Genomic DNA, 27,171 nt, shown 5'->3' on the forward strand with positions numbered 1-27,171 from the left:
CAGGGTACTGAAAACCATTGAGAGATCAAGAAAAATTAGATGGATTGATCCACTCCCATCCAGACTCTACCAGAGGTCATCAAAAAGTACATCAGTGCTGTACTGTATTATTCCCTGGCCTGAAACCTGACTGAAACAGGTCCAGATAATCCATTTTATCGATGATCCTCTGGAGCTGTAGTTTGATCACCTTCTCCACAACCTTTTTTATTACTGTTTATTAATAATGTATGATGCTCCGGTCATGTGCTGAACAGGGTGGTTAAAAATTTTGATTAAATAAGAAATAAATGAGCCATCCCCCAAAAGCTGAAGACTGGGCAAAATTTGTCCAGAACTATAGGTTCTAGCAATTCAATGCAGTCAGATCCACCATCTCAAGGATGAATTTACTATTGCTTGAATTCAACCACTTATCACCTCCTAGGAAGCCATAAGCAATCAAGGAGGAACATGGATCAAAGAAATATGTGGCTGGACTAGCAGTCACAAGAATCCTATCCACTTTCTCAGGAATCACAAACTCTTCCCAAGTAAGACAACAATGCTGAGCCTTAGCTACTCAACAGGACTTATCCAGTTGGATACCAACTCACAGCAAAATTAAACTATACAATAGCATAACATCAAAACAGCAATATGAGAGCCAGTTTGGTCCAGTGGTTAAGGTGCTGGGCTAGAACCAGGAGTCTGTGAGTTTTTGTCCCGCCTTAGGTATGAAAGCCGTCTAGGTGACCTTGGGCCAGTCACCCTCTCAGCCCAACTCACCTCACAGGGTTGTTGTGGGGAAAATAGGAGGAGGAAGGAGTATTAGGTATGTTCACCACCTTGAGATATTTATAAAAATAATAAAGGTAGGATAAAAATTAATTAAATAAATAAATATAGCAACAACCATATTTAATATGATCAGACTTGTATCCTGCCAGAATCACAGGACTCTTGGGAGCTCACAAAATAAGAATGCACAATACAGTATAAAACATAAACATAGAACAAATAAAACCCCAACACTGAGTGTGGCGTCAAGACCCAGAAGCCCTCTGGAAAAGCTCAGTCTTCTCTGTTGCTGTCCCCACCCTTGGGAACAGCATCCCCCCAGAGATCAGGATGGCACCTTTTCTCTTGGGTTCTAGAAAGTTTTGAAAAGCTGGCTTTGGTCCCAGGCCCCAGGTTGATATTTGTTACTTGTTTAATGGCCCTTATTTTGTTTTGTGGATTTTGTTATTAAAGCATTTTAGCTCGGGTTGCGTATTGATTTAATATTTTTATCTGTTCTTATGACTTTTTTTTTAGTTTTTGTGCTGCCCAGAGTCCACTGGAGTTGGGAGGCCAATGGGTTTAAATAAAATAAAATAAAAGTGCTGGGCTATAAACCAGGAGTCTGTGAGTTCTAGTCCTGCCTTAGGCATGAAAGCCGGCTGGGTGACCTTGAGCCAGTCACACACTCTCAGCTCAACTCACCTCACCTCACAGGGTTGTTGTTGTTGTGGAGAAAACAGGAGGAGGAAGGAGTATTAGGTATGTTCGCCGCCTTGAGTTATTTATAAACATAATAAAGGCAGGATAACAATAAAATAATAAAATAAAATAAAATAAATAGGCTTGGATGCCTGCATCTGCACATAGAGCACAGGAGAGTTCAGGTTGAGAAAAGTGTGCCTTATGAATCAATAAAATATATGTGCAGGACTTGCCAATCCCAACAATTCATTATAGGTTTCAGAAGGACATCAAATAAATCAGGAAAATCTTTCAAGAGGTCTATAGATACCCAGTGCATTAAACATGCAATGGACTTTTTATTATTATTTGGAATGCCTTTTCTGTATGCCTCACACAAATGATTAAAAGACAGGCAATCCATTCTCTTCATAGAGCTACAAAAAGCATCTGGAATCACGAAAATATACAAGGAAAAGTGACACAAAGCTTCTTTCCCCACCATCATAATTTTTTAAATAAACATGCATTGTACAAACACATTTGGTAGGACATGCAGAACTCTGCAGCCTCACTTCAGCTCCATGAAGCTTCAGACATAGCACTCCACAAAAGCATAACCATGAACTGTTCCTGGCTTCTAGGTAGCAAAGTGTCCATGAAGTATCATCTCAGCTGACCAAAATGACTTCTGGAAGTGTGAGGAAGCCACTTCCCTAATATTCAAAGTAAATCATGTTGCTTCTGTTGTGTAAAAGGAAGCACTGAGACAGATGGCACTCACCTCACATCCCTAGTATTCAAACAATGAAGGAATATTAGTCTTTTGCGGAGGCCAGATTTACACATGATGCTCTTTTCCAAGCACATTGATAGATTTATTCTGAAAACACCAACGAAGTTTGAGATTCTTGCAAATTAAAATTAATTTCATCAGAGATAATTGTTTGTTGGTAAATATACTCCTTTATCAATAACACTGGTCTTTCAAATTATTCCTTCATCATAGGTAATCACTAGAAAAAAGGAAGAAGGGAGAAGGAAGAAGAGGGAGAAAAGAGGCAAGAAGTGGCATAAGAATTGAAGAGGGTGCTAGTCTCATAACCTGATATTTTGTAAGGGACTGAAGGCTGGGGGGTGGGCGGGGGGAATCAAGATTTAATATTATGCTGAGTACATAGAATAAGAAGTATAAAGAATAGATCTGTTGTGGTATCAAGTACAAGAAATAAATTTGAAGGATGTATGTATATGGAAAGAAAAAAAAGGTTGTAAAAGTAGCAAGTGAATAATAAAAGATGCAGAGTGATTTTGATGGAGATTTGAAAAATAGCTTTGAACGTAAGGAAAGAGCCAAACAAGAATGAATGGAAATCACTGTTGTCATCATCATCATCATCATCTAGGAATAAAAATGATGAAATTAAAATGAGGGAATGCTAGGTGTGCCTAGAAAATTCCATGGAAATTATGGTGATAGGATGAAGAGTGAAATTGAAATAAATGATATTCGTTTTTTTCTTTGAGGAAAATAATGATGAAAAGGAAATCATAAATCCTGTGAGAATGTTGAAAAATGGTCAGGTTGCAGGTGTAGATGATATAACTGGAGAAATGTTTAAATATGGATATGGTGGGAGTATGTATGTGTATTCTGTATCTGTATTTGAATATTGGATTGTGCTGTTATTATTTCTTTATACAAAGAGAAAGGTAGTAAGAGTGAATGCAAAAACTACATGAGAATTAGTTTGTTAAGTTCTCCTGGGAAGGTATTTGGCATAATTTTGATTGAAAGGGTATGAGGGGTATGAGGGAAATTCACTATGGCTTCACTCAAGGCAGCAAACAAGTGAAAATTCTATACCCGGAATGATAGATTTAGTCCCAGAGACAGACTGAGTGGTGGATGCTGATCACAGCGAATGATTTCAATGCCAAGAAATTCTGAGTGTATCACAGGTCAGTACTGCTGAGGATCTGCAAATCAACTTCTCAGTAAGGGCTACGGCTCATTCAGCATACATATATAAAAACGTCAAAGGGGCAATAATTTTGTGCGTAGTCAGGATGGGGCTTTAAAGTTTCAAAGCTTGATCCTGGAATGAATAGAAACCTTTGAGAGGTTTCTGGCAAGATTACTGAATTTGGAATAACTAGCTAAGCATTACAGATCAAAGTTTCCAAGATAACAGTTCCATAGAATAAAAGGGGTCACTGGGGATCATGCAATGCTGATTAAAATAGTCTAAATGACAATGCTTCCATGATTTGATTTCCTGCCAAGGCTTTAGATGCACTAATTTTAGGTTATCATTGTCTTGGCTGATTAGGGTTGTGTCTTAAATATTATAATGGAGTTTGCTTATATCCAGAATTCCTTTGTTTTGCATAATAGCAGAAGGACAATGACAGCTAATTCATTTAGGGAAGAGATGAAAGTTTGGATCTATTTGAATCAAAGTGAGAGTAGCATACACATTACCATCAGAGCCCTTTTCTTTCTAACTTCCTGGTTCATCTCTTTCAGAACAATAAAATATGTTAGATGGGACACTAGGATGGTACCCATATAATATACATGACTGTTCAGTAACAAAATCACAGATCTCCAAAGCAGATATGGAGCATGATACTTCCCTGCACTGCTACAGCTGCCAAGATATAAAAGGTTAATTTTTTATAGAGTACCTGCCCTCCAGGGCCAGGTCATTATCAAAAGAAATCTCAGGATACATAGCATTTGTACCAGGTTAGACTGAATCTTCTGTAGAGATACAAATTACTTGCACAGGCCTCTCATTCCTGTGGCAGACTGGTATACACCAAGAAGTTGGAGAGACTGGGTTTGATTGAGGCTTTTTCCAATCTCCCATTTCCAAATCATGCCCATTTTTTAAATAACAGAGCACTAATTCATATATCGCATAGGGCCTGGTTACTTGAGGGTCCACCTATCTCCCATAGTATCAGCCCAGCCAATATGACCTTGTAGGGTTGGCATACCCCGGATTCCTTTGATTAAATAAAGCCATCTGTTGGGACCCTGGAAGTGTGCCTTCTCTGTAGCAGTGCCTGCTCTCTGGAATGAGGTTCCCCCTGAGATTTGAATGGCTCCCACCTGCCTGATGTTTCAAAGGGGCTTGAAGCCCTGGCTCTTCTCCCAGGCCTGTAGCAAGGGTGAGTGAAACCCCTTTGGATTATGTGGGTCTGTTTCTTTTTTTCATTTCTGTCCAGTTTCTATCATCTTTGCTATCTTTTATTCTTTGTTTTTGTTTCTTACTGTATTTTTTTAAAAAAATGTTTTTACTTATGAGCCACCCAGAGTCATTGGGAGTCAGGCAGCATATACATTTAATAAATAAAAATAAATATATGATTTTGAAAAGAATTCCTATTTGATCTTACTTTATCTCCTTTCAAATATTTCTGCAACCAATTCTTTGAAACAGCACTTGCTTTTATTTTAGTATATATAATATGTAGCTTATATCTTACTGTTCTGTCATTTCAACTATAATGTGAACAAACTGCACTAGACATAACCACTCTAACCTGAACACAGAATTATGTAGGGTCAATGCATGTTGTAGATCTTTTCTTCTTCTGCCTTTTCTTCTTCTGTAGCAAGAAAGATGCTACCAAAAGTAGGTACCATGTTGCAAACATTGTTGCTGACTGCAGAGAACAACGCTGTTTATGTTCCTTCTTTCCCAATCAGTGGGAAGTACAGATGAAACTTTCAGGTTGAATTTCCTTTAGAAGAGAAAACTAATTCCTAGTTGGGTTCTTGAGCTTAGTCATTTTCCTGCAGATGTTTCCTTACCAGGCTAGGTAATATCATCAGTGCATGGGAGAGTGGAATTTGATAGCTGTTTATATATAGTCATTTGCCCTTCCAGTCTTGGTTGAGGTGTGGTTTCTTCCTTCATGATTCTTTGATTAGGGTATTGTGTTTTCCTTGATCGTTTATCTGGTGCTATTTTCTGCTCATCTGGGTGTTGGCTGGGTGTCACTTTCTGATCTCTGGTCATTCTCATTGCCCTTTTCTGAACCTATTCCTGTTTCTCTGAATTGCTCTTGAAGTGTGGTATCCAGAAATAGAATACCCTGATCGACACAGAATATCTGATCAACACAGAATAAAGTAGGAGTGATTACTTTGCTTCCCTGATTTGGAAAGAATATTTCTGTTGAAATATTAATTTGGCCTTGGAGATTTGTATTTATTTGAAGTGAACAGATATTCCCAGACTATGCTGATCTCAGTTTCAAGTTTTGTCCCATTGCATTCCTCAAAGTCACTGGTAGAACTCATTCTCTTGGCTCAAAAAAGACTGAGTCAAAATAGGTGTTGAGTAGTTTCATATATTTTAGCTGATGTTGTTGTTTCCAATTCATGGGGATGTGCAGCTGTTCATATCTGAAGTGGCAAAGATGCTGCAGAGGGGACATGGGCACCAATTAATGCCTTCTTAAAGAAGTCACTTTTTTCTGAGCTTGTATGATAGTTGCATAGTCCTAGGAAAATATGCAAACAGGTATATGGGCATAGAAAAAAATGATTTGCAGGGGGTATGGGCACAGTTGCTATACCTGTTGACATCTCTTTAAACAAGCTGTGCCTTCTCCTAAGCTCACATGATAACCACACAGCCCCAGGGAAATACATGTTTGAGTTAAGGAGGTGCTGAGAGGAGGTGCCTTGTTGCCATGATAATTCCCTTACTCTGCTATCTTAATTACTGATCTCTTAAAATCTACATACATGGAGTATAAGACAGGTGTTTGACCACACAGAAATTTCTGATCTTTTGATATTAAGTGTTTCCACAATACATGATTATACTCCCCATGATTTGGTATTCCTAGTGATAGAATCATTGTTTATGTGTGGATAGGTCATGCAGTCTTGGAATTGTGATAAATTGTTTTGTGTATATTGGACACCTAGGCATGTTTTTGGGAAGGAACTGAAGGATTCAACTAATTGCCAGAAATATGTACTCAAAATGCAACATTGGTGCCCTTTTGGCTAGCAGTTATGTTACATGTTAATTTAGTTTTAGAAGACTCATTAGTTTTTGTAGATGCTCATGCTCTACAAAATGGTGTGGAAACTAATAAGAGAACAAAATAAATTGGCATTGTGTGGCTTTATAATTGCAAAAAGGTTCATTTACAAAGATGGAAGGACATCCGTTTTCCATCAGTTAAACAATGGTTTAACTTCTATATCTTATATGAATGCTTAATTGTGATTTATGGTGATTTATTCCTATTTCCTTTTCCTGAAAGAAATGTCTTATTGTTGCTTAAGAAGCAAGGCTCATCAGTGAAAAAGGAAGGAAGGAAGGAAGGAAGGAAGATGGATGAGTAGTATCCTAATTAAATTTGTAATTGGTATTTCCTGCAGCTATCCTATAAAGAACTTGGAAGTTGTCTGCATCTGGGACTGAAAGCCAATTAAGTCCTAGTGTGTTTAAAGTCCCAGTTCATTTTTAGCTCTTGGCATTATATGTAAGTAGTAATCTAGAGCTGCTTATGGAAACATCACTTAAAATGTCTTTAATAAATCATAGTGTCACTCATATTTTCCCTTAAAAAATTGACATTGTTCAGTTTCATTGTCAGCTGAAGTTAGAATTGGGTAATGTAGCAAAAACTTGAATATTTAAAATCCCTTATTTCTATTATGTGTAAAATATGACCTGTACCACATGTTTGGGAAATAAATTTTTAATTATGCTTTGTCAAATGGGTTGCTAATGGCAACTAGTTTATTGCTATTGTTGAGGCAGATACTGTCTATTATGAGAAATAAAATATTCTGCAAATTATTGTCATATTGTTATTTTTTTTTCAATCAATCATTATTACAGTTGTTAACAGAACAAAGTAAATATGACAGTAAGCCTAAAAAGATTAAAGTAAATAACAGAGGGTAAATATAAAAAAGTAATGTTTAAAAGAATGTCATGATATTCCAGAAGAAGTTGGGATGTTCAGAACACCTCCACAGGTAGAATGGTTCTGGTCTGAAAACAACTTTGTTAATACAAGTAGACTCTCCCATTCCATATTTGCCTTTAAAGTCCATGACTTTTCTTACCTGATATTACTCAGAACCAGAGTAATATGAAGCAATGACTTTTCTAGTGATATCTTTCTTGATATTACTCAAAATCCGTAAAATCTTAGCTATCACATTCTGTTGGGCAAGGCAGTCATATTGGGAAGGTTAGCACCACTGGGAACAAAAGGCCCTGATTATTATTGTCTTTATGTCTCTATGCACAATTGTATTAAACAGATGCATATCTTCATTCACTGGGGCAAGTTAAAGTTTTTATTGCCTAAGTAATAAAGAGTCATCTCCCTACCAGTAAACAAACAGGAACCTCGAATCAACCAATCTAGAGTCCGGATGGGAAAAGCCTTCTATCATATCACAGTCAGCTGTACCCCTAACTATCCATGGCTTTCTAAAAGATTACAAAGATGTCTTAATACTATAAGCTAAGAACCACTAGAATCTCTTTTGGCTCTGTTTTTCCTCAGAATAAGAACTGAAGTAGATTCAAATTGTCACTACTGAGGGTGTGTCTACTTATTTACTGGTAGAAAATAGGATTTTTTTTTCTCCTCAAAGAGTTATTTGTGAATTAAAGAAAATCATCATACATTCACAACATTGCTACCTACCTAAAAGTATGGATTAGTTTGAAGATTAGCTAGAAATACCTTTTTGGAGAGGGGCTGTCTAGTGAAATACAACAGTTCTTTAAACATCAAAAACAGTTTTCCCAATTCTTCCTTCCAGGTACCTCTCTCCCTTACATCATCTACAACCTAGTTTGACCCCTATCTTTCTCAGTATATAATGGCTGTGGATGCACACACATCAGAGATAGCCAGAAACAGCATTCAAAGAAGGTTGTGAGCCTTGACAAATAAATAACTGCTTTAATGATTTGAAGAGAGGTGCTTTGTTTATTCTCTGGTGGATTGTGAAGAACCATGTTCAAAAATTTGTCACATCTCTTATTATATGACATACATATATGCACTCACAACACACTCCTGCTGTAAAAGTTGGCCAGAATACTTTTTTAAAAAAAAATTTCTACAAACAACCTGAATTGAAGTATTTTGTGTTCTTTCTTCCTGAAAAAGACTTTTCTTTTCTTTTTTTTCTATTTGTCTTCTATTAATTTCCCTAATTCTTTCTTAATATCACCTGCTCTTCCATATTTGATAAACACTGTTTCCCTTCTCCCAATCTATAATATATGTAAGCTGGAATATATTTATTAACAAGTTGATATAGCTGCCCATCTACCAAAATAACTCTGAGCAGTGAACAAAGATTAAAAAAATTACAATTAGTGAAAAAAAAAACACTAAATTAAGACTCGTAACAAAGCTCAGTGTCAATGTATCAGACTTACCCACACCCACTCCCATGCCGGAGCTTCATTCACATCCTGGCCCCAGTGCCTGGGGGAATAGCCATATCTGGAAGATCAGTAGGATTAAGGCTGTCTGCATCTCAAGGGGGAAGCTATTCCACAAGACAGGCACCATAACAGAGAAGGCACACTTCCTAAGACCCACCAAGTAACACTGCTTTACTGATGAGCCTTGGAAAATGTCCTCTCTGCCCAAACTTGATGGGATGGGCAGAAACCAGTAGGGAGAGACAGTCCCACAAGTAACCTGGGTCTATGCCGTGGGGATTTAGTATGCTGGTCCATGTACTGTTAATGGCTTTACTAACTAAGCTGTTTTTTCCCAGTATAAAGTGTGCTTTGCCCATGAGCTCAATATACTGTACATTTCTATCTAGATACTGTAGCTTGTAAATGAAAGTAGCTGTTGAGCTGTTCCCATTGTTGGTGAGTTCTAAGTATCAGCTATTTTTTCTTTATATTATGAAGGCAGAAATCATTGTATCCTGAATATCAATATATATCAATATATATATATATCAATATATATCAATATATATCAATATATATCAATATATATATATATATATATATATATATATATATATATATATATATATATATATGGAATGCAGTGGCGCTGCGGGTTAAACTGCTGAGCTGCTGAGCTTGCCAATTGGAAGGTCGGTGGTTCGAATCCGCGTGACAGGGTGAGCTCCTGTTGCTAGTCCCAACTCCTGCCAACCTAGCAGTTTGAAAACATGCAAATGTGAGTAGATTAATAGGTACTGCTTTGGCGGGCAGGTAACGGTGTTCTGTGTAGTCATGCCGACCACATGACCACGGAAGTGTCTACGGACAAACACCAGCTCTTCGGCTTTGAAACGGAGATGAGCACTGCCCCCTAGAGTCGGACACGACTGGACTTAATGTCAAGGGAAACCTTTACCTATATATATCACTATAAATATAAAATATATAAATATGTTTTATATCATTAAATAAATATATATAAAAGTGCTGATAGTACCCCCTGAGACTTAAAATCCTTAGATCAGATTCTGGCTGTAAATGTATATATATGCAAAGTCCTGTGCAAATGAAATCTCCAACAGTATATCCAAGGCAAACTCAGACTTGATATCATCTAATATGTTTCCTGACTGAAGCATTCAGAGTTTTATTTCCCCATTAAAAATAGGCAAATCAATCTCCTTCTGCTCTATGTAAGCTTTCACATGAATTTATCCATAAATCTGTTCAATTTTCTTTTCACATTAATTTGATTTTTTTTTAAAGCACAACTTTGTATTTCAACTGGTCTTAATTAAATTATTCAGTCATGTATTATAATTAATTTGGGCTTGAAGTTCATGAAGCTGTTATATGTATTGGCTTTATCTATAAATGGAGCATGCTTTGTTTTGCTTTTTTGTATATGGTGGTCTGTAGGCCAGATAATAAAATACTTAATTGGACATTTATATTTCAGTATGAATTTTAAGTTGGTTTTCCCTCCTAATACAAATATCAAGTACCACTTCTCTTAAAATTCATATTTTTAATATAGCTAGATTTGGGGGATTTCGAGCCATTAAATGCATCTAGATATCATAAAAACTCAATAAGTTCCAACTGAGTAGTTGATCAGCTCAGTATCTATCCAAATTTTCAAAGACTGACTAATCCAAATATTCCTACCTCCCCCAGTCATGGTATAAAATATATGTAAAAGAAAGCCAGGAAAGACCATGTGCATAAATGCTACCTAGCATTGGTATCTCTATCATTGTCACTATTGTCATTATCAGTGTTGCCATCAATGTTTATATGCCTTGTAAAGTAATAGAAAAAGCTTATATCCCACATTAATGAGTGTGGGGAAAAGAAAGTTCATACCACTCCCTCCCTCCCACCCTCAGGTATTTCATGGGAGCTGGCATGTGGTCCACAAGCCCTAATTATGGAACACCTCCGTTCCACTCAGTCTGTCATCTCCTCAGCACACAACTATCATATCACCCAAGAACTTGTATGTGGTATGCTCTGCACACTTCAAAAGTTTCAATGAAGCATAACACTCACATTTCTTGGAGAACTGATCTGTAATACTTCAATTTCCTAGTTGCTGTCACATAACTAATAGCTGGAGCATGTTTCACTTTAAAATTGTTTAATGTGAATGAATTTTTCTTGGGTAAATTATTAGAAAGGAATTTAATCTCCTTTGTTTTTCTGCAGTTTTAGACTGGTACATATGGAAGCCATTGTAATATTTAAATTGTTATTAATTAAAAATACCACATGAAACTTGAGTTCAGAATGGGATTCCTTTCAAAGGTTCTAATTCTAAATGATGATCAAGTCAGGTCACTATGATCATAAAAAGGTTTCAATCCATGTCTGAACCATCTGTGGGAGCTCTTGTTAGGAATATCTACTGCTGCGACAACCCCACATGATCCGGCATTTCTACCCTCACTTACTCAAAAATCCCAATATGGATAGGTAATACAAGTTGACTGCATAGTACAGTGTTTCTCAACCTTGGCAACTTGAAGATGTGTGGACTTCAACTCCCAGAATTCCTCAGCCAGTGTGCTGACTGAGGAATTCTGGGAGTTGAAGTCCACACATCTTCAAGTTGCCAAGGCTGAGAAACACTGGCTTGGTATAAGCTAAACTCACAACTGCAACTTGGATGTATGGGAACATGAATGGATCATTTTTCTAGCTCCAGCCCCTTTATGAATAATTCTATTAGCTTCCTAAAACTGAAGCAAACATTAATATTACAAATGCCTGAATTCTATGTTGCAGCTGCCAGTTTTATATGCATTCTTTCTCTTGATTGCCATTCTGTCAGTTTTAGTCTTCTGTTTTATTTTCTCATCCTTCCATCATTATTTGCACTCACCTTTAAATTGTGTTTTTGACCATAGCATTTTAAATGATACCTGAACCTGAATCAGAGATATATTTTTTCCAAAGCAGAAGAAAACCTCAGGTACTTGTCATCTTTGATGTAAAGGGCCCCAGGATACAGGAGATGCATATTTCTTCAGAACAGCCTAAGGTTTAGTCTGAGAAATTGGATAGTTTTGACAAGAATTGCATCTCTTAGGTATCCACTGGATTTCATAATTGTCCAGATGCGTAGTTCTTAACAATTATGTATTAAAATAAGCAGAGAGAGGGAAAAATGTACCTCTAAAGACAGACTGGTTTAATGTGAGGATTTGGAAAACAATCATTTGCATGTGAATGTGAAAACAGAACAAAATATAATTATGTATATGTAACAGTGATGCAGATAGTAATAGATAATTTTGTATATTCCTAATCCAGCAGGGGATATGAATATACAGTGGGAATGTAGACGAACCACTTAGGATAAGGTATGAGAAATACAACAGGGAGAAGCAGGAACTGAGAAAGTTCCTGGAAAGTCTTAAGCAAGCTCAAATCTAACTATTGGAAAACCCAGATTTTAAAGCCTAGCCGGGCCAAGAAGGATTAATGGATGATAGATCCAAAGAGATAGTATTGCATTATATGTAGAAGCACAATAGGGGGAAAAATAATATTACCAGTAAATAATAAGGATTCACTGAAACAGACTGATGCTGGAAATGGAATACATGACTGTCCAACACGGAGAAGGCTGGGTTTCCCTTTTTCTACAGCATGCTATATCCTAGTTCCACTAATTGTGTGTCATAGCCAATGTTAGCCAGTTCTCTTCTTCATTATTTGAGCCCAACAGTGCTGTTGTTTGTATTTGGCCTGTCTTAAATTGTTCCCAGTTAGGCAGCCCAGATTCTTCTAAACCTTATTGCACCTAGTTTCCCAATAAAAACTGGCATCTCTGGAGATTTCTTGCAAATGTTTGTGATCTTCTATTTGTAAATCTCATCCTTCTCTCTTCTATTTTTGCCTGATGACATTTGTTCATAGGGCTTCTTTTTGGGCAGCAAAAAGTATTCCTTTTGTTTCTTTTCTTTTTTCTTTTCTTTTCTTTTCTTTTCATGTACCATTCTTAAGCCCCTGTCATGTTCTGGTATTGTCCAATTTTCCTTCAGTATTTTTCAAAACTATTATTATTATTATTATTATTCCCTCTCTCCATATGGGTGCTTTCACACTCACATTCTCCATTTACAGCCTGAAGTGGTACAGTATGGAAAAATATTCTGATTATAGGAATTCAGGGTGAGATATCCTGCAAGAAGGAAATCTATGTTTTGTGGCCTTTGGAGCTTATAGTTTCCCTGTTTTCAACGTGAGACAAATGAAAAATAGTATGTCAAAATGATAGGTTTCACATGCCTAAAAAAAACAATCTCTCTGTCTCTCAAACTCTAAATCTTTTAAAAAATCAGACTGAAAAATCATAGCTCCCCCCTCCCTACAGTTACTCCCACTGGCCACGAAAACATTTCTCACTTCTATATTAAATGGTGATCCTGTTCTGTACTCAACTTGGCATTAAGTGCAGTATGAGAAAAGAAAATGAATATTGGAGCCTTATAAAATGAGCACCCAGCTTGCTGGAGAAGGCAATGGCAAGCCACCCCGCTATAGTCTGCCAAGAAAACGTCATGAAAGTGGCGTCCCTCCAATGGGTCAGACATGACTCGGTGCTTGCACAGGGGACCTTTCCCCTTTCATATCTGTAGAGAAAGCTATGAAGTTAAGAGGAAAAAAAAGTGAATAAAATGCTAGCTACCTAACAAAAGTTTGGAATTACAATAACTCATCAAACTAATTTCAACTATGCAAGTAATAGTTACTTTATCAGAAAAAAATGACAGGATAAACTTTTAGATTAACATTAAATCAGTTGTTTGTTTGTTTATGGTTCACATTTGGATAACAATAAAAGTAGATATTACATGTTTAAAAATTTGTTACTTTTAGTGGGAAAGAACTTCTAGAAAAGATTTATATTTTCACTCAATAAATGAGGAAAATTAAATATAGGAAGTAAATGGAGTAAAAGTGGGTATGTGATAAAAACATCATAGTTGTTTTGCAGAGGAGAAGTTTGTTAAATTGAATTCCATACTCCCTGACACATGCTTTAATAATATATGTGAATCTCAGTGTCTGGTTTTGAGATTTATTTAATGTATATGTGCAATGAATTTAGGATTCATGAAACAGAAAGCATTAAATACATTCAAACTTTCATTATCATTTTATAATTTTAAGCTGCCAAGGAAAAGTTGATGTATTTACATGAATGGCTTTAGAGATGCAGTGATAATGAAGGTGTTTGGAAAAAAAATGAATGTGAAATGATATGCATGCATGTCAATATATCATGTACCAGAACTTAATTCTGAAAGGATTCTAGAAAGATTTGTATTAATAAAAAGCATATTGATGGGAAAGTAGGCTAAGCAAATATACATAGTTTGCTGATCTTTGCTGTGTTAATTGGCAAGAAGGCTCAGATAATCAAAGCCATCTGTGATGTGAGGACCAGTAATTTCCATGGGGTTTCTTATTGAGAACTGGTCTTCATGAACACATCTTTTTAATGTAAGAATCAGCATTTATCTAACATCCCTTCCCAAATGCTTAGCAGCATTATTAAGAAAATTGTGGGATCCATATGAAAAAAAAAAAAATGGCACAGAAGCTAATGCAGCATTTTATCATATATTTCTGGCTGATTTACACAACCTGCTAAGCCGTAATGTGTTTTGTTTGATTTGTTTGTGTGACCTTCAAGCAAACAATGATTAACAAACCATGGATTAGTGTAATATGTGGATGCATATTACACTAATATGTAAATAACCCTCTGTTTGCAATGTCCCCTCCACATGCCCAGAAGCAAGAAAATGGCTAATGTAGAGACAATTGTTTCACCTGATCTAGTGTTCTGGATGCAAAGGGACAAATTAGATGTGTTTGGGTAGTCAGATTCAGAGTATGCTAAACTGGTCCTGAAGCATTCCTTGCCTCAGCAGCTATTACGGCAACAGAAGCTCCTGTGTGTTAGACTGAATATTCCCAAATCTATGTCATCTTTCATATTGCAAGAAACTCCTAATGTTTATATATAATGGTTTTCTCTTTTATTCTGGGCAGGTTTGGAATTATATATTTGTAAATTTTATGATATTTGCTGGCTTATAGGCAGATGGTTCTACCTGGCATAAAACTCTTCAAATACATTGTTTTGTGTGCATCAGGGAACATTCAGTTTTGATAGCTGCAAACATTTTTCCATGGTGTTATAATCTGAATTTTAAGTATATTGCAACACTCAGAGTTTGAAGGTTACAAGAAACATGACTTCCAGCATGTTTGCAGAATTAAATTGCATGGTGAAACAGTTCACCCTTTATAGGGTATAGCAACATTTTTAAAATATATTTTAAAAGACCCATAGTCTTTTCAATTACTTCTTTTCAAGCTGGTCCAAACACACAAATTACATGTATAGGTCTTTCACACAACAGGCACTTCATTTCTAAGCTTATTCTTCCCTGTCAAAACCCAAATACCTAATGGAAGCAGGTTGCTTCAGAGACTTGGTATATCATCTTATCAAAAGTTGTGAAATGAACTATTCTCAAAGCTTCAGGCCTACTTTGAAACAAGATTTTAACATTTTCCCACCAAATGATGCATTTCAAAAATTTTCTTCAAACTTTCCATGAAAGGATAATCATGGGAAGTAGAAAAGAGAAAGAGCTAACATTTCATAACAGGTAATGCACAGACCTGAGAGCCAGTCTGGTGCAGCGGTAAAGGCATCAGGCTAGAAACTGAGAGACCATGAGTTCTGGTTCTGCCTTAGGCACAAAGCCAGCTAGGTGACCCTGGGCCAGTCACTCTCTCTCAGCCCTAGAAGGGAGGCAATGGCAAACCACTTCTGAAATCTTACCAAGAAAACTTTAGGGACTAGTCCAAGAAGTCATCAAGAATCGGACACGATTGAGCGGCAGGCAAAAAAATTGCACAAACCACCCAAACCACTTTGAAGCATAGGTCCATCCCTTCAAAATAGTCCGATCTATTATTGCAGGTAGAGAAGACAATCTAATTCCTTCACAGACCAGGGCCATGATTTTTTTTAAAAAAACTAGAGTGTCATTCTTCTTGTACTGTTCAGAACAACCCTATCCTCTTCAAGGATGTGTTCTTTCTTCTGTTAACTGAGAGATTTATTGGAGGCCACCTGCTACAGTGCAGCCAAGCTCCACTGTAAACCGCTTCCTCCTGGGCAGCCAACTGTTCACAGTCTTTTTAGAGCAACTCTACACAGGGACCACACCTGACCCTAAGCTGCCTTTAATCAAAATGATGCAGCCTTACTCTCCAAGTCTCAAGATGGAGCGATCTGATCATTTATGTAAGAGAGGAGGCAGGAGCTGATATATCCCCCCACAAAAGCATAATCACAGCTCTCTCTGGCTGTTCCTTATGTTAACAGTTACTCTGTTTTATCAGGCAAGACCACAACCTATTCTGGGTCCTTCATGACTTATCATAGACATTTTGTACTATATTTTCTTTTAAAAAAATCTCCAAAAATCATCTTAGTCTTTGCTAACTGTGAGAGAATTAAAACCTTAAAACCTGCTAATGCACCAAATTCTTTTAGTTTTCCCATTAATATTTCAATTCCCTTTAAAGGATCTTCCAAAACCAAAAACAAGTCATCTGCAAAAGCCCTTAAAAGATTCTTTTTTTATCTTTACTCCCACAAATCTGTTATCTTGTCTTATATCTCTATTTAATATTTCAAGGACCAAAATAAACAAGAGAGGAGATAGTGGGCATCCCTGTCTTGTTTATTTATCTAATTTATCCCCGCCCATCTCCTCCAGTCGGAGGCCTCTGGGCGGTTGTTCCTTTTTGTATCTCACAAGGCTTTGTTAAATCTCTATTAACAATTATTTGTGCTTTCTGTGAAGTATAAATTGATCTTACCCATTTTATAAAGTTTTCTACAAAATTCATATCTTCCAAAACTTTGAATAGGAAAGCCCAATTCAAATTGTCAAAGGCTTTCTCCACATCTAAGAAAATCAGTGTGGCTTGTTTTTTCTTTATATTTCTCCAAATATTCCAAAATATCCAACACATTTCTAAGATTGTCCTTTAACTTTCTTTTAGGTAAAAACCAACATTGATCCTTGTGTATAAATTCTTGAAAAAATATTTTCAGCCTATCAGCCAGGACTGTTGTAAACAACTTGTAGTCATTACAAGTTTATGGAAGGTTTCGACCGATAACAGCAAGAGCCTAAATTCAGATAAATGGCAGTATGTTCCAAATTCTCTTGATCTGCTTTGGGATTCAGATTTAATCCAAATCTGGAACAGAGTCCTAATAGAAAGTTATACATTTTATCCAAAGAAACTCTTTATTAGGGATCTCCAATTATGATACACCTGAAATTGGAAGTTTTAAGTTTCAGTGGTGACATTGAAAGGATTGTGGACCTCCTGATATTTGTGCTTGAACTGTTTTACGCAGATCAATTTTATTCTAATTCTGACTTTAGAATTCATTTTTAAGTAATACATTGTCATTCACATGTCCCCCATTCATTCTGGCTCTGCTTGCATTTAAGTTCAATACTTAGCGTAAGTATTTGTCTGTCTTAATGTGTGTGGGTGTGACACCAACCCACAATCACACTATGCTATTGTGTATATTTTCAAGTTCTATACCCAGGAAGCAATTTCTAGGAGATAATATATCAACTCCATTAGAATTATAGCACTGACCTGAAAAGAATTCCAATTGATGCAAATCATTATATATCACATCTCCTTCCCTATCCAGCTGACCTGAGACTTACAGTAGCTCTTATTCTCACCCTCTTGAGGATTATTCCCTTGTAGTCTTTGCTGCTCCAGAGCTACTAAGGAAATTGAGGCCACACCACCTTTAAAAACTGCAGACAGTTCTTCTGCAGAGAAGGGAGCCACTTGAAAATGAGGTCACTACAATTAATATAAAAACATCAAGTACTCTGAAAAACAGATGCAAAGTGACCCAGGTAACATCTTATGCAGTCCCAAATGGAACTGCATTCCATTCCAAGTTTTATCTATTGTGCCAAAGTATTTTTCAAAGCTATCCTTTCTGTGTATATCTTTATTTCTGGCACAGCTAAAGCTGTTCTTCATTATGGCATACTCTCCATAGCAACCATATGAGAGATCCCAGGTGTATGAACAACTTTGTATACTACAGTTTACAATATGAAAACCAGCAAGTTCATCACCACCAGCTGCTTTTCATATTGTGTTTTAAGTACTAGCAATTGTGGTTTAGCTCTTTCTTACACTCAGAGGAGCACATGAGAAGTTCCTATCATTTGGGAGATAATTGTGCAGCTCTTCCACATACTAAGGTCTCCCTCTTTAGACTATTTAGAGGCTCTTACACTATGAACGGATAAGAATGCTCCTAGCCATTGCTAATACAATTCACCTATAATATAAAAGTGTAACAATTTTGATCAAATTATAATGTGAATTATAACTATAATGTGGAAGTATTGTTGTATTCTAGGCCTTGAATAGCAGAATTTCAAAGGTACTGAATGTAATTTGGTATAGTCCAATTTGTTACTTCTTTACCACTGTCATATAATTTAGAAGATACAAAGTGAAGTGTATAACTATACACTTGCATGTAGTCACACATCTTTAATTGATGTAATCAGTTGAATGTTTGAATTAGAGTGCACATTCTAAGTGCCACAAGAATGCTTCCAAGACTAGCCTCTCTGTGGAAGAAAAAAATGCTTGATGTAACATATAGGACACTCACAGATCTTCTGAATCCCCTTATTTATCTGGTTGTCTCTCTATAAAAAATGGGAATTCACAATATGATGCTCCATACTCTGATTCTTTCCAATCCAAATGCTTGCCCTGCCTTGATGGTAATTAAAAATAATAATCATCAACAAAAGTGCTAGCACTTTACTCTCCTTTAACAATATTGCTTCCACCAGTACTTTTTTCTTCCATTGAGTGATAGAGTTAGTCCCAACTTCAAATCCAAGTGGGGAATATTTTTCTCATTCTAGCTAGGGTAGTAATGATATACTACACAAGGAACTATTTGAGGTAACATTGCTATGAAAACCTTAATTTGTGACTCAGCTTATAAATTACAAATCTAGACATACCTATTTAGGGAATGAGCATGGCTGATCACTATAGGTTGGATGCAACATAGTCCTAGTTAGATCAATCAATGGAAATTAGTGGTATTGCTTACACTGCTGTTACACAGTATTATAGCATATCTCAATCAAATGAAGGAAATAGATGAATCTGTTCGCAAGAGGAAAGAAAAAGGTCCAAGCACAAGCACAATAGTAACCAGTTTGTTTTCTGTTTTAATCTGGAACAAGCTTTACCACCCAAACGCCAGGAAATTTTGAACAAGGAAAGAGTTGGAAGATATAGGAATGCATGATAACTATTTGAAAATGATATGAAAACGTAACATTCTTGACACTGGATGTGTACATTCTAATTGTACTTTTTTTGTACTTTTGTACTTGTAAATCATACTTTTACTAATTGTAAATTTGAAATTTAAATCTTCACAAAATTGTCAGAATTCTTATTCCTTTCTTTTAAAAAGGGAACTTCTTAAGGCAGACATTTGGAAATGTCGCCTTACACATGAGAGTTAATGTAGCCTCTTTCAATTAATTTTTCAAAGCAAAGTATTGCAACTTATATGTCCCTCTGAATTCTTTGTATATGTACTAGGTGAGGTAAGAGTTGCTTATTTAACTGTAAGACCAAGAATTGAGAATTCTTGTCTGGATTAAACAATCAAGAAGATTGTGGGTAGGATATCCAGACATTCAGAATACACGGTGCTGATCAGATGATTGAAGACTTTCAATCAGAAAGTATAAAAACTCTGGATGGTTGGGTGAAACATTCTGGCAAGTCAAGTTTCTTCATGGAAACTTTTCTTCTTGTGGCAGAATATATTCAAACACAGTACCTCCCCCTTTGTTTATTTTGTGATGTAATAATTGTTCAGTAGGATTTCTCAGTATTTCTCAAATGTCTCAGTATCACACCAGTACAAACAGACAAGAGTTATATAAAAGAGTATTATCCTCCCCCCCCTTTTTTTTTAAGCAGGTTTATTTACTCAGGTAATTAATTCCTGCCTTATTTCAGTAGGTTGGGAGCTTTGTATTGCAGTCCCCATTTACAAGAAAAGTGACAGGGGTAATTCATTCAATTATAGACCAATTAGCCTTATTGATATCGTAGCGAAATTGTATGCCAAATATCTATTGTGCAAGATTGAAAACTGGGTAATTGAAAAGGGCTTGTTAGCAGAAGACCAGTCTGTTTTTATGCCTGACTGCTCTTTTATTGATAAAAGCTTCATTTTATGTCATCTATCTATCTATGTCATCTTATATAGAAAGTTATATAGTTAAAGGGAGGCAATTGTTCCCCAGATTTATAAATCTCACTGTAACCTGTGAGTCAATAAACAGGGACATTTGGAAAAAAAACTTGGCCTTGGATGTGGAACCCAAGTTCTTTTATATAACTCTTGTCTGTTCGTACTGGTGTGATTGGCTTCCTAACTGGGAAAATTTGCATCTCTAAAGGGGCTAGGCATGGATACATACTGGCTCCTATCCTGCTAAATATGTGCATAAATAATATCCCAAAATTTCTTCAACTGATGTGCATATGCCAAAAGTCAAAAACAAACATGTAAACATCCCGCTTTATGCAGATGACATAGTATTGATGTCTCATAACCAGGTAGACATGAGAAGATTGTTCTATCGTTATTGTGTAAGTTCTTACTGTGAACTTAACTCCCTGAATGTTAATAAGTCCAAGGTTGTCATTTCTGGGAAGAGAGATCAAGTTAAATCCTATCTGTACCTAAGTGTTGTCTGTCCAGAAACAGGCTCCTGGCTTTTGCAATTTAAGAGGAACTCACTAAGGGCCGCAGCCAGCGCCAACTTGATAATGCAGCTCACTAACCATTGTTAACATGGATCCCTAATTTCAATTCATGAGGTTTATACTGCCAAAATAATCCCAATGATAACATATGACACAGAACTATGGGGATTCATTGATGGTCCCTTATACTGTACATACAATCCTTCTTTCTGAAATGTATCTTAGGGGTGAATAAGTCAACTTCAGCCTCTGCAGATTGTTTGTTTATTTATTTATTTATCACATTTATATAGCCTCTCATCTCACAATAAAGAGACTCTAGGAGGCTTACAATAAAAACAATAATAAAATCCAAATGTTAAAAACTACAATTAAAATGCATTAACAATATTATTAATAACAAGATAGTGGAGAGTTAAAAACGATGCAGCCATCACATCAAATCACCATTGCCTCGAGATCCCCAGGCCTGCTGATACAGCCATGTTTTAAGGAACTTCCGGAAGGATGTCAAGCATGGGGCCAATCTCACCTCAGGGGGATGATGTTCTGGCCCCATGCAATGAAGAGCTTTAAAACCAGCATCTTGAATTGGACCCAGAAGCAAACTGGCAACCAATGCAGCTCACATAGCAAAGATGTAACTTGTGCCATTCTAGGGGCACACATAACAGCCCACACCACTGCATTTTGCACCAGCTGAAACTTCCGGATACTCTTCGAGGGCAGCTCTATGTAAAGTGCATTACAATAGTCCATTTGGGAGCTGTCCAGGGCATGAGTGACTGTGAGCAGAACCTCCTGGTCCAGGAACAGGCACAACTGGCATACAACACAAAGCTGTGCAAAGCCCTCTTAGCCACGACTGCCACCTGCTCTTCAAGCAGGAGTCACAAGTCTAGGAGGATCCCCAAGTTGTGCACCAGGCCTGTTTAGGTCAGTGCAACCCCATCCAGTACCAAAGATGATATAGTCCCTGAGCTGGAGGGCCCCAAAACTCAGAGCCACTCAGTCTTGCCAGGGTTCAACTGAAGCCTGTTGTTCCCCATCCAGGCCCCCACAGGCTTCAGGAACTAGGATAGGACATCAACAGCATTGCTTAAATTGCCAGGGGCAGAAAGGTATAGTTGGATACCATCAGCATACTGATGATACCTCACCCCATGGCGACAGATAATCTCACCCAGTGGCTTCATGTAGATGTTGAATAGCAGAGGGGAGAGCACCAAACCAGGTGGAACCTGACATAGTAGGGGCCGAGGGCAGGATCACTCCTTTCCAATTACCACCAACCCCAAAGAAAGGAGAAGAACTAGCACAATACAGTGCTCCCACCCACAATCCCTGGAGCCAATCCAGAAGGATACCATGCTCAATAGTATCAAAGGCTGCTGAGAGGTCAAGCAGAGCAAGGACAGATGCACAACCTCCATCCTACTCCTGCCAGAGGTCATCCGAAAGTGCAACCAATGCCTTTTCCATCCCATACCCAAGTCTGAATCCCAACTGAAAGGGTTCCAGATAATCCGCTTCATCCAGAGTCCTCTGAAGCTGCTATGCAATCACCTTCTCAACCACCTTCCCCAAAAAGGGGAAATACTGGACAAAAGTGGAGGGGGTAGACCAATGTCTCCTTAGGGGTTGGAGGAACAACCCCCTCACTCTAGGAAGAATTCACCACCTCTAGAGCCCATCCACACAACATCCCCTGGTAGCTTTCATTACCCAGGAGGGACATGAATCTAGAGGGCACAAGTCACCTGAAACAAGGACACAGGACAGCTATCTGTGAATGCAATGAGGGCAGAGAAGTATTGTCACTTCACTGACCTTACCACCACAAGGTAGGCCTTAATACCAGCTCTAACATGTGTTCTGTTGAGTTCCTCCCTCATCGAGTACCAGCGATGCTCTAGATGTCTCCTCTTGTTTCATTTTTCTCAGTTCCTCCATGAACCACAGAGAATGACAAGATCCATGAGAGGGGAGAGGTTGCATAGGTGCAATCCAATCCAAGGCCTTGGCAGCCCTCTTTTTCCAAGTAGCCACCAGGGCACCAGATGGGCTGTGCAGCAGACCAGCAGGAAAAGCCCCCAGCATCCTCTGAAACCCAGCAGGGTCTATCAGTTGCTGAGGGCAGACCAATGTAATAAGTCCTGCGTCCCTGCAGAGGGCACTGGCACAAGATATCTCATGGTAATCAGGGCATGATCTGAGCATTTTAAAAGTCCCCCAATTCCAGATCGCATTGTCAGATCAGATGTGTGACCATGTCCCATGTCGGGCCCTGGATGACTTGGGATAGGCCCATGGCTCTCATGGTAGCCATGAACTCCTGAGCTGCCTCAGACCCCCACTCCTAGGGCTGAACTGGAAATACCTTCCATACAAAGTCACCTCGCAATTAGAGTGTTTAACTATTGGCTGAAGATCTTATCAACAGTTTCAGATGGTTACCAAAGTTGTGCTTTGAAGATCAGCCTTCTAACAAGTTTCCCATACTTGAGCTGCCCAAATTACAAACACCATCTCTTAGCATAGTTACTCTCTCCAATTCCTAGCTCAAATAGGCTTGAAGGCCAAGAAAAAAATAAAGGGTCCTGGATGTTGCTCCCCAAGACAACACTGAATCCCTTAAAAGTACTAAGTCTATAAAATGGTGGCAGAAAATAAATCATTTTTTCCAATAAAAAAATATTTTATAGTTCATATCCCATAACTCCTTAGGAGAGGGGTTTTTTTTCCTAGAATATGATTTGAGCAGCTTGATTCCATGATATGGTAAGGGAAGTTTCATGGAGTCCCATTTGCAGAAATACTGTGTATATATGGTGCTCCAGTTATTGAAGATATTGCACATATCTTATTTGGCTGCTACCTATGCTCTGCAGTAAAGCTTGAGTGCTTAGGTACTTTTCTAAAATCTAAGAAATATCCAGAACACTTTTTTTTTTTTTAGGGAACTAACCTGCATAGTATTGGAGCCCTGTCTCTTTTATATTACAGGCTATACAGAAAGGGATAGAATATTTAGAATAGGATGAAGTTGATGGCTAGGATGATGAAATTTTACTGATATAGATTTTTCTTTTTCTATCTTTATTCCTTTTCAATGATTTTACATGCAGGTAGAGGCAGGAATATGCACATCTTATGATTTTAAGAAAATGTTCAATACCCTACAATATTTGGCATGTCAACTTCTTTTTAAGCAGATGGTTTGGAGTTAAATTACCTACTTAGCTTTAACTATGATAACAAAGAATCAATCCACAGCTGGAGAGTGTGATTCATAGGCAGCTTAACTGAAAATAAGGGAATGTGGTTTTTGAGTTCTTCATTCTGATGCAGCTGCAGCAAGTTTTTATTAAAAGCTGATGACTATTTTATATTTATTACTGAGTTATGGAATGTTAGTATAATATGGATCAATTTAAACATGAGACCCCGCATTTTTTTCCCTAAAAAAAGAAAGAAGTTGCGGAGTCAATTTGCTGAAATTCAGAACAAAATTTCAACAAAGAATTATCCCTCTGTCAAAAGCCAACACTGAAAGACTACAGAAGAATAAAGTGCTCAGCAAAAGTGCTATTTTCCTCCACTGATGCTCCACACACAGTATACCTGTTCCTTTTGTCAAATCCAAAAAAGTATGCTTTTGTACAATCTAACAGATGCTGTTTAAGCAGCAAAGCAATCAAATCCTCTTGTGATTAATAAAAGATCATGCATTAATTTGAGGAAGTGCCTGGGGAAGATAAAGCCCATACCTTGTCTAATCAAGCCGCAAACTTTTAAAAACCAATTGTTTGCAGTCCTGTCTGTAGGCCTTCTTGTCTGAAAGCAAAAGTATATCTGTATTGTCCTGTGGTTTGATATAGTATAAGACTTCAGAAACACTGTGGTTGTGATTAGACTAAAGACTATTGTTAATTACAGTGTAAAAAAAAATGACACAATGAAACTTTTACCTGGCCTGCAAGATCAGATGACACAGGTGAGCCAGTTTGGAGGCAGTAGCAAACACCTATTAGATGTGCCTATTTGCTTCAGTCTGGAGCAGCCGTAAGATCAGTGATCTTCAGACTGATTCCAGATTGTTTTCTGCTTGCTACTGGGAGTCCTTCTTTGCCTCTTAATAATGCTAGAATGGAATTTAACCTATTCATTTTGCCGTGTCTGTACTAGCTTTGTTCTTCTTGGATAGAAAATAGATGGTTGCCTCCTGCAGCTGCCATTATAGGCAAGCTCTTCCAAGGAGCTTCCCTTTGACTTTCTGCCATGCTAGAGGAGCAGACAGCTTTCTAACTGTCTGACTAAGTCTAAGTAAGCCAAAGATGCTGTGGTTTTGGAAAGAAGATGACCAATGTCTGCTGCTTTGTTTTCTCTTTTGGTCATCTATTGGAGTCAGATGACCAGGTTAAATAACTTGTATTAGTTTGGGGGAAACATTGTTTATTTTACCATTCACAAAAGTTTGGATAAAGACATTCTTCAGGAGGCTACCGTAATCTATTCCGGAGAAATGGCATTTTATTTAAAATAAAATAAAATAAAATAAAATGAGGAAAATGCCTCACAATACGCTATTTATTTTGTACCCAAAATCATGTGTCTTTCACATTTATTTTTCAAATCAAGTTACTTGGTAATTCTTGTAATATTTTTTTTTCTTACATTTACTAGGTAGCATTTAGCAATTATGTCTCAGACTGATTCTGTCAAAAGTGAATCAGGGCACTTAAATAGTCAGTGTTAAGCCATCCAGTCAGAGCAGTTGATTATTAATTAAAGTCACTTGCACCTAAAGAATTTATCACATTGATGCCAAGGTCTATATGCATATTATGTCTATATTTTACAATTCCACTTATCTGTTACTGTCTCCTAATGGAAGATATTCTCAGCACACTATTGGTCTAGTCAGCTGAATCATTCAAAGTCTGGAATGGTGAAAACTAGATTTTTCTGAAAGTAAGCCAAAGCTGGGCAAAGAATAGGCTATTTTAAGTAAAGATTGAACAAATTTATAATTAACACATGCACACACACACACCCCAAAAAAAGATTTAAGTCACAAAGGATAAGATGATATTTTCATTGCCTGGATTTGTGCAGGAGTTATACAACAAAGTATATGAATTAAAAGATCTGTCTTTCCATCTGTAGCATGGCACACATTCAAATGCACTATATCTCAGTAGTAAAGGAACACAGCCAAATAAAAAAAAATGCTTTCAAATGAGGTGCTGCTGGATGCAATACATCTCTTCAGAGTATCTTTTGAATTATGCTATTTGGATGCTTGAAAGATTTCTCCGAATAGAGTCATAGAACTGAGGCTATATATTTTCAATTCAGCTCCTAATAGACTGGGTAGCTAATAAAACAAATAATTGTTTTTGACAGTATGTTTGAACATTTGGTCAATTACTGATATGGTATAGTGGTTAAAGACACCAAGCTAGAAACCAGGAGACCCTGAGTTCTACCCTTGCCTTAGGCATAAAGCCAGCTGGGTGACTTTGGACTAGTCACTCTCTATCAGCCCTTGGAAGGAGGCAAGGGCAAAACATTTCTGAAAATTTTGCTGAGAAAACTGTATGGACTTGCCAGGCAGTTGCCAGGAGTCAAGACTGACTTAAAAGTACGCATACACACACACACACACACACACACACAAAAGGCTAGCTTAATTTATTGCAGTTTCATTAAGAATAGATAAAATTCAATGGGTTCTTGGAGACATGAGAAGTATATACTCATGGATAAGCCTATCCATGGATAAGCCGACCCTTGAATTTTTAACTAAAATACCATGAAAAATGTGCCACCCACAGATAAGCTGACCTACATTTTTCATGGTATTTTGGTTAAACATTTGAGGGTCTGCTTATTCATGGATGGGCTTATAGATGATCATATATAGAAAATACAGGTACTTTTTAAAATTATTATCATATATACTCGTCAATAAGTCTATCTGCAGATAAGTTGAACCCAGTTTTTTGGGGTGCATTTTGGCACCTAAAATTCTCAGCTTATCCACAAATATATATGGTAATTAAAAAGTGATCTGTAAGGAAATCTTTGCAAAATAAGTATTTGATTAGGATGCACTCCTAACTAAATAGTGTACCACCTATTCAGGAGAAAAAACAAATAATTTTTGCTGACTAACTCCAACATTTGCCAGAGGATGTATTTACCAGCAGAATAGAGTGATGTGCTGACAGAAGAGTTTCCAAAGGAACTGAGAAGAGACAGGGAATATTCTGAGTTATGTCAAATCCAAACACTAGCCCAATTAAGGAAATACCCACAG

The 27,171-nt window shown here is 37.2% G+C and overlaps 1 protein-coding gene across 1 annotated transcript in view; it reads left to right on the forward strand.

Moving 5' to 3' along the window:
- Positions 1-27,171, forward strand: part of CNTNAP2 (contactin associated protein 2) — a 1,282,126-nt gene that overhangs the window by 736,943 nt on the left and 518,012 nt on the right. The gene's annotated exons all lie outside the window — the stretch shown is intronic.

The sequence above is a fragment of the Candoia aspera genome, chromosome 4 (genome assembly GCF_035149785.1).
Source record: "Candoia aspera isolate rCanAsp1 chromosome 4, rCanAsp1.hap2, whole genome shotgun sequence".
Lineage (NCBI taxonomy): Eukaryota > Metazoa > Chordata > Lepidosauria > Squamata > Boidae > Candoia > Candoia aspera.